Consider the following 8,994-nt stretch of genomic DNA (forward strand, 5'->3'; position numbering starts at 1 on the left):
TCGGGGAACTGCCCAATCGGATCCATCCTCTCCTTTCCCTGCAGGATTCTCAGAACGTTCTGTGCCGACCACTACCTGCCGGCCTTGTGGTCGAAGGGTTCCTCCTCATACATTTCTCAACCTGGTGGTGGGGGACGGTCCAGCTCGATGGAACATCCTGCATCCTGTGTTGGACAGGTAGATACTCAGCACGTAGCGACACTTGGTATTTGCGTACTTGGGCTCTACACCTATACGGAGGCAGCCACACACAAAGGTGGCCATCGGGATTAGAGCGAGATTAAGTTTGCAGTTCCCCCCGTTGTCTGGGGGCTTGTACATGGTGTCCCTTTGGAAGCGTTCTCCCTTGGAAATCCAGAGAAAGTGGAAAATAGCTCGGGTAACTGTGACTGCACATTGGCGGTGAATGGGCCAATACCTTGGCCACGTAGAGCAACACCGCGAGTCCCTCACACCTTATCATCAGGTTCTTGCTAGTTATGGACAGGGCGCACCCCTCAAATACCAGGCTTATGTTTGACCTTGGCGACCCGTTCCTCCCAGTTCTTGGTGCAGGTCTGGCTCCCCCGAAACAGATCCTCACCACCTTCAGATAGTCCCTGACCATGAACGGGACAAATGATCGGGTCTCCCCAGTTCGATGTTTGTGGGGTGTTTCCCTGGTCCCCCTATTAGGTGTCCGTGGGATGTCTCCCAGGTCTCCTCAGTTAGATATTTGTGGATCGTTTCCTGGAACTTCCAGTTTGGTGATCGTGGGGTAATTCCCGACTCTCCCCAGTTAGATGTATGTGGAGTGATTCTTGGGTATCACCAGTTCGGTTTCTGTGCGGTGTTTCCGGGTCTCTCCAGTTATATATGTTTGTGGGGTGTTTCTGGCGTTTCCCAAGTTAGATGTCTATGGGGTGTTTCACGTTCTCCACAGTTAGGTATTGAATAGAATCTTAGAAACATAGAAATTTCGGCCGGAGAAGAGTTATCCCACCCAATCTCACTTTCCAGTTCTTGGTCCGTAGCCCGGCAGGTTATGGCACTTAAAGTTCACATCCAAATACTTTTTAAATGCGATGAGGGTTTCTGCCTCTACCATCCTTTGAGGCAATGAGTTCCAGACCCCACCACCCTCTGGGTGAAAAACATTCTCCTCAACTCCCCTCCAATACTTCTACCAATTACTTTAAATCTATGTTCCCAGTTTATTGACCCCTCTGCCCAGGAAAACAGGTCCTTCCTGCCCAGTCTATCTAGGTCCCATATAATTTGATATAATAAATTAAATCTCCGCCTAGCCTCCTTTGTTACAAAGAAAACAACCTAAGCCTATCCAATCTTTCCTCATAGCTAAAATTATCCAGTGCTTGCATCATCCTCGTAAATCTCCTCTGTACCCTCTCTGGTGCCATCACATCTTTCCTGTAATGTGGGGAGCAAAACTGTGCACAGTGCTCAAGATTGGCCAAACTTGTGTTTTATATATTTCCAGCAGAGCCTCCTTCCTTTTCTATTCAATGCCCCAGCTGAAATCTTAAAGTATCCCATATGCTTTCTTCACCACCTTTTCAACCTTTCCAGCTACCGTCAGGGCTCTGTGGACGTGCAGTCCACGGTCCCTTTGTTCCTCTACACCTCTCAGTATCCTCCCAATTATTGTGTACTCCCTTGCCTTATTTGCTCACATCAAATGCATTACCTCACACTTCTCCGGATTGAATTCCATTTGCCACTTTTCTGCCCACCTGACCAGTCTATTGACAGCTCTCTGCAGACTGCAGCTTCCTTCCTCTCTAACAAGCACGTGGACAATTTTTGTGTCATAAGCTAACTTCCTAATCATGCCCCCTACATTGAATACACATATATACCACAAACAGCATTGTACCGAGTACTGACCCCTGCGGAACTCCACTGGTAAGACCCTTCCAGTCACAAAGATACCCTTTGATTCCTGTCACTGAGGCAATTTTGGATCCAACTTGCCACTTTCCCTTGGATCCCAGGGGCTTTTACGTTTCTTACCAGTCTGCCATGTGGGACCTTGTCAAAAGCCTTGCTAAAATCCCTCCAGACGACATCAAACGTGTGACCCTCATCGATCCGCTTTGTTACATCCTCAAAACATTCAATCAAGCTAGTGAGACACGACCTTCCCTTAACAAATTCATGCTGACTGTCCTTGATTAATCCGTGCCTTTCGAAATGACGATTAAAACTGTCCCTCAGAATTTTTTCCAATAATTTGTCCAGCACCGAGGTTATGCTGACTGGCCTGTATTTACTCGGTCTATCCCTTTTTCCCTTCTTTAACAACGATAGAATGTTAGCAGTCCTCCAATCCTCCGGCACCACGCCTGTCGCCAGATAGAATCGGAAAATGATGCTCAGAGTCTCCGCTATTTCCTCCCGTGCTTCTCTTCGCAGCCTGTGATACATTTCATCCGTGCCTGGTGAATTATCTACTTTCAAAGATGCTAAATCTCTTAATATTTCCTCTCTCACTAAGTTGATCCCATCCAATATTTCACACTCCTCCTCCTTAACTACAATCTCTGCATCATCTCCCTCTTTCTTGAAGACAGATACAAAGTAATCATTAAGAACCATTCCCACATCTTCCACCTCCTCACATAGGTTACCTTTATGGTCCCCACTAGGCTCTATTCTTTCCTTAGTTATCCTCTCGATCTTTATGTATTTATAAAACACCTTTTGGTTTTCCTTGATTTTACTTGCCAATATTTTTTCATGTCCCCTATTTGCTTTCCTAATTTCCTATTTAATTTCACCCCTGCACTTTCTATACTTCTCTAGGCTTTATGCAGTATTGAGCTCTCGGTGTCTGACATGAGCTTCCATTTATTGCCTCATCTTACCCTGGATGCTCCTTGAAATCCAGGGGGCTCCAGATTTGTGATTCCCATCCTTTTTCTTTGTTGAAACATATTTGCTTTGCACCCTCACTATCTCCCCCTTGAATGCCTCCCACTGCTCTGACATTGATTTACCTTCAAGTAACTGTTTCCAGCCCACTTTGGCCAAATCACATCTCAGCTTTGTAAAATTGGCCTTTCCCCAATTAAGAACTTTAACTCCAGGTCCAACTTTGTCCTTTTCCGAAACGACGGTAAATCTAACTGAATTGGGCTGCTGGCAATTTGCAAACCTCTCTCACCAGGAGAATTGCAAGCTCTGGACAATTCCATCTCCAAACTTGCACTTTGCCTCGGCCCTTTCTTATTCATACCTTCAGCTTCCCCATGTCCGCTCTGCGAAGTATCGATGATCAGCAAATCATATAGCGACTGTCAAATCCATCGTTTCCCTCGTCACTGCTTCTGTTTCACACTTCTCAGCGCAGCTGGTATTGCAGCCTTGCCAGATAATCAGTGTATAAAGTTTGTAAGGCACTGATGGCGTCAAAATAAAATGTAAACTTTACCCGAGGACACAGTGCCTGCATTTCAAGAAACAATGCGTGGAATTTCTGTAAGTTTGCCTGCTGAATGCAGATTGCAAAGAAAAGTTCAGCAAACACCATTCTTTGGTGCAGTGAAACGCAACATTAGAAAACAAAGAACTTTCTCTTCTGCTGATTTGGTAAATCAAAAGACAGGTTGAGCTTAGGACCTGAAATCTATCAAAAAGATCGATTCTCATTTATTCAGGCTGCGAACTGCCCATCAACAGAGATTGGATTCCAGGTCCCTTTTATTTATTTGCCGAAAAGTTGTAAACGAATGGGACAAAAGTTGAAATTCCACCGAGATTTGAACTCGGAATCACTGGTTTTAAAGTCCAGATTGTTCATCATTACACCATTGAACCCATTCATTAAAGCAAACGGCATCCTCTCAATCTTCTCTGTTACAAGAAGAACAATCCCAGCTTCTCCAGTCTATCCGCCTAACTAAAGTCCCTCATCCCTGGAATCATTCCAGTAAATCTCGACTGCACCCTCTCGAAGGCGTTCACATCTTTCCGAAAGCGCGGTGCCCAGAACTGGACACAATACTCCAGTTGTGGTCGAACTATTTTTTTTTTAAAGTTCATCATGACTTCAATACTTTTGTACTAGATTCCTCCATTTTCAAGCCTAGGATCCCGTATGTTTTTTTTAACCGCTTCCTCAACCTGTCTCGCCACATTCAACGATTTGTGCACATATTCCCCCAGATTTCTCGGTTCCTGTACCCCTTTTAGAATTGTGCCCTCTAGTTTATATTGCTTCTCCTCGTTCTTCCTACCGAAATGTATCACCTCGCATTTTGCTGCGTTCATTCTCAACTGTGACGTGTCCGCCCATTCCACCAGCCTGTCCATGTCCTCTTGAAGTCTATCATTATCCTCCTCACTGTTCACTGCACTTCCAAGGTTTGTGTCATCTGCAAATTTGGAAATTGTGCCCTATGCACACAAGTCAAAGTCATTAATATATATCAAAAATGCAGTGGTTCCAAAACCGATCTCTGGGGAACAACACTGTATACCTCCCTCCACTGCATGCCGTTCATCACGACACTCTGGTTCCTGTTACTGAGCCAATTTTGTATCCATGCTGCTACTGCTCCTTTTATTCCATGGGAATCAATTTTGATGATAAGCCTATTATACGACACTTTATCAAACGCCTTTTGAAAGTCGAAAACCACCACATCAATCGCGTTGCACTCATCTACCCGACCTGTTACCTCATCAAAAATTCTGTCAAGTTAGTTAAACATAATTTCCCTTTAACAAAAGGCGAAATCGAAACAAGGAGCTCGATCCACATTGATTGAGGCTGCGAACTGCCCACCAACATGGATGGTATTCCACGTGCCTTTTATTTGTTTGCCCAAAAGTTAGAAACGAATGAGACAAAACTTGAGGTTCCATCGAGATTTAAACTCGGATTGCTTGATTCAAAGTCCAGAATGCTCACCATTACACCATGGAACCCATTCGTTGATAAAGTTGCTCCCTCCCTTGAAAGACACTTCGCTGCTTTATCAGCATTGCCATGGCGCTGCATGACTGACTGCTCGATGCTGCTGGCAAACCTCTCCCATCAGCAAAAATTCAAGCATTGGTCAATTCCAACCTGCCACTTTGGCTCGGCCCTTTTTCATCCATACTTTCAGCTCGCTTGGTTGGATAATCATTGTATAAACATTGCAAGGCACTGATGCATAAAATTTGGAGTGAAAAGAAAAGACCTCAGGTTTAATCGAGATTTGAATTTGGATCGCTGGAGTCCAAGTATAGAATGTTCACCATTACACGACGAACTAACTCATTACCTGAGCCAGCACAAACCAGCCAAAGAAACTTGGCCCTTTCATTAGCACTGCCAGAATGCGAAATCACTGAACCCTCGAGGCGACCAGGCAAACCTCTCCCATCAGCAGAACTGAAACTTCTTGAAATGAAAATGTAAACTTTGAAAGAGGACACGATGCATAAAGTTTGCCTGCCTTTCAAGAAACAGTGCTTTGAATTTCTACATGTTTGCCTGCTGAGTGCAGATTGGAAAGAGAAAAATCAGCAAACACCATTCTTTGTTTCAGTGTATCTAAGCATTACAAAAAAAACAACTTTCTCTTCTGTAGATTTGTGAAAGCAAAAGACAGGCTAAGCTTCGAGTCTCATTGAAAGGTGATAGCACGGAAGGAAGCCATTCAGCCCTTGGAGTCCTGACGGCTGGATGCAAAAGCAAACCAGCTGGTCGCACACCCGTGCCCTATCCCCGTAGCCCCGCACATGTTTTCCTTTCAAGTACTTATCCAGTTCCCTTTTGAAAGCCATGATTGAATCTGCCTCCACCGCCCCCTCTGGCAGTGAAATCCAAATCATAACCACCAGCTGTGTAAAAACGTTTTTTCCACATGTCACCTTTGTTTTTTTTTGCCAGTCACCGAAAATCTGTGTCCTCTGGTTCTTGACCCTTACGCCAACCGTTTCTCTCTATCTATTCTGACTGGACACTTCATGATATTAAATACCACTGGAAAATCTCCTCTCAATCTTCTCTGTTCCAAGATGAATAACCCCAGCTTCTCCAGTCAATCCACATGACTAAAGTCGCTCATCGCTGGAATCAATCCAATGCCCTCTGCACTCTCTCTTCGGCCTTCACATCCCACTTGACTTGCGGTGCCCAGAACTGGACACAATACTCCAGTTGTGGTCGAACCAGTTTCTTATAAAGGTTCATCATGACTTCCTTGCTTTTGTACTCAATGCCTTTTTTTATAACGCCCAGGATCCCGTATGTTTTTTTCACCGCGTTCTTAACCTACGCTGCCATATTCAACCATTTCTGTACATGTACCCCCAGATCTCTCTGTTCTTATACCCCATTTAGAATTGTGCCCTCTAGTTTATATTGCTTCTCCTCGTTCTTCCGACCGAAATGTATCACTTCGCATTTTTCTGCGTTAAATTTCACCTACCACATGTTCGCCCATTCCACCTGCCTGTCTATATCCACTTGAAGTTTATCACTATCCTCCTCACTGTTCACTACACTTCCAAGGTTTGTGTCATCTGAAAATTTTGAAATTGTGCTCCCTACACCCAAGTCCAAGTTATTAATATATATCGATAAGGGCAGTGGTGATCACACCGACATCTGGGGAACACCACTCTACACCTCCTTCCAGTCCGAAAAACAACCGTTCATCACTACTCTCTGGTTCCTGTCACTGAGACATTTTTGTATCCATGCTGCTACTGCTCCTTTTATTCCATGGGGATCAATCTTGATGACAAGCCTGTTATACGGCACTTTATCAAACGCCTTTTGAAACTCTATATACACCACATCAATCGTATTGCCCTCATCTAACCTCTCTGTTACCTCATCAAAAACTCTATCAAGTTAGTTAAACACGATTTGCCTTTAACAAAAAGGCCAAATTTATACAAGGAGCTCGATCCTCATTGATTGAGGCTGCGAACTGCCCACCAACAGGGATGGGATTCCAGGTGTCTTTTATTTGTTTGCCCAAAAGTAAGAAACGAATGGGACAAAGGTTGAGGTTCCATCGAGATTTGATTTCCGATCGCTGGATTCAACGTCCAGAGTGCGCACCATTACACCATGAAACCCACTCATTACCAAGGTTGGCCCCCTCCCATGGAAGACACTTCGTTGCTTTATCAGGATTGCCATGGCGCCGCGTGACTGACTGCTCGATGCTGCTGGCAAACCTCTCCCATCAGCAAAACTGCAAGCACTGGTCAATTCCAACCTGCCACTTTGGCTTGGCCCTTTTACATCCATACTTTCAGCTCGCTTAGTTGGATAATCAGTGTATAAACATTGCAAGCCACTGATGCATAATATTTGGAGTGAAAATAAAAGACCTCGATCTTCAGTGATCGAAGCTGCGAACTCTCCACCAACAGGGATTGGATTCCAGGTGCCTTTTAATTGTTTGCCCTTAAGTTGCAAACGATTGGGACAACATTCGAGGCTGAATCGAGATTTGAATCGCTGGAGTCTAAGTCATTAATGTTCACCGTTGCACGACGAACTCATTCATTACTTCAGCTAGCACAAACCAGCCAAAGACACTTGGCTCTTTCCTGAGCACTGCCAGAATGCGACATCACTGAACCCTCGAGGCTACCGGCAAACATTTCCCATCAGCAGAACTGCGACTTCTTGAAATGAAAATGTCCACTTTGCCCGAGGACACGATCCGAGCAATGCCTGCCTTTCAAGAAACAATGCTTTGAATTTCTACATGTTTGCCTGCTGAATGCAGATTGCAATGAAACGTTCAGCAATCACCATTCTTTGCTGCAGTGAAACTCAGCATTACACAAAAAAACAACTTTCTCTTCCGTTTTTTTTTGGGAAAGCAAAAGAGCGATTGAGCTGATGACCTGAAATCGATAGAGGCAGCTGCACCCTCATTGATTGTGGAAGCGAAATTAACAGCAACAGGGATTGGTTTCGAGGGACATGATATTTTTGAGCCCCACAGTTGCAAGCCAATGGGACGAAAATAAGACAGATTCCACCGAGATTTGAACTCGGATCGCTAGATTCAGAGTCTAGAGTGCTTACCATTACACCATGGAACCCACTGTTGAGCTCAGCCAGCAACCACCATTCACAGACATTTGGACCTTTTCTCAGCACGACCTTTCGAGGCTCCTGCCAAACCTCTCCCATCAGCAAAACTGCAAGAATTGGACAATTCCAAACTGCCACTTTGACTCGGCCCTTCCTCATCCACACCTTCAGCTTCCATCCTTTCCCCTCTGCTAAGAATCGATGCTCAGCCAATCACACAGCCACTGTCAAATCTATCGCTTCCCTCGTCACTGCTTCTGTTTCAATCTGCTCAGCGCAGCTCCAGTTACAGTTTTGCCGGATAATCGGTGTATAAATATTGCAAGGCACTAATGCGTACAGTTTGGCGTTAAAGCAAAATGTAAACTTTGCCCGAGGACACGATCCAAGCAATGCCTGCATTTCAAGAAACAGTGCTTTGAATTTCAACAAGTTTGCCTGCTGAATGCAGATTGGAATGAAAAATTCAGCAAACACCATTCTTTGTTGCACTGAAAACAACTTTCTCTTCTGTAGATTTGGGAAAGCAAACGACAGGCTGAGCTTCTCGACTCGTAGAAAGGTGACAGCGCGGAAGGAGGCCATTCAGCCCATCGAGTCCTGACGGCTCTATACAAAAGCAAACCAGCTAGTCGCACACCCCTGCCCTATCCCCGTAGCCCCGCACATGTTTTCCTTTCAAGTAATTATCCAGTTCCCTTTTGAAAGCCATGATGATATCTGCCTCCACCGCCCCCTGTGGCAGTGCATTCCAGAAATGTTTTTCCACATGTCGCCTTTGTTTTTTTTTGCCAGTCACCTAAAATCTATGTCCTCTGGTTCTTGACCCTTCCGCCAATAGGAACAGTTTATCTCTATCTATTCTGGCTCGACACATCATGATATGAAATACCTCTGGAAAATCTCCTCTAAATCTTCGCTGTTCCAAGAAGAAC

General features: G+C 44.8%; 1 non-coding gene across 1 annotated transcript; it reads right to left on the bottom strand.

The window, feature by feature from the left end:
- Positions 1-7,995: 7,995 nt before the first annotated feature.
- Positions 7,996-8,067, bottom strand: trnaq-cug (transfer RNA glutamine (anticodon CUG)). Its single transcript has one exon. It is a non-coding gene; the product is annotated as a tRNA-Gln (tRNA).
- Between the last annotated feature and the right edge of the window lie 927 nt (positions 8,068-8,994).

Source organism: Heptranchias perlo, chromosome 35 (assembly GCF_035084215.1).
Source record: "Heptranchias perlo isolate sHepPer1 chromosome 35, sHepPer1.hap1, whole genome shotgun sequence".
NCBI classification, from domain to species: domain Eukaryota; kingdom Metazoa; phylum Chordata; class Chondrichthyes; order Hexanchiformes; family Hexanchidae; genus Heptranchias; species Heptranchias perlo.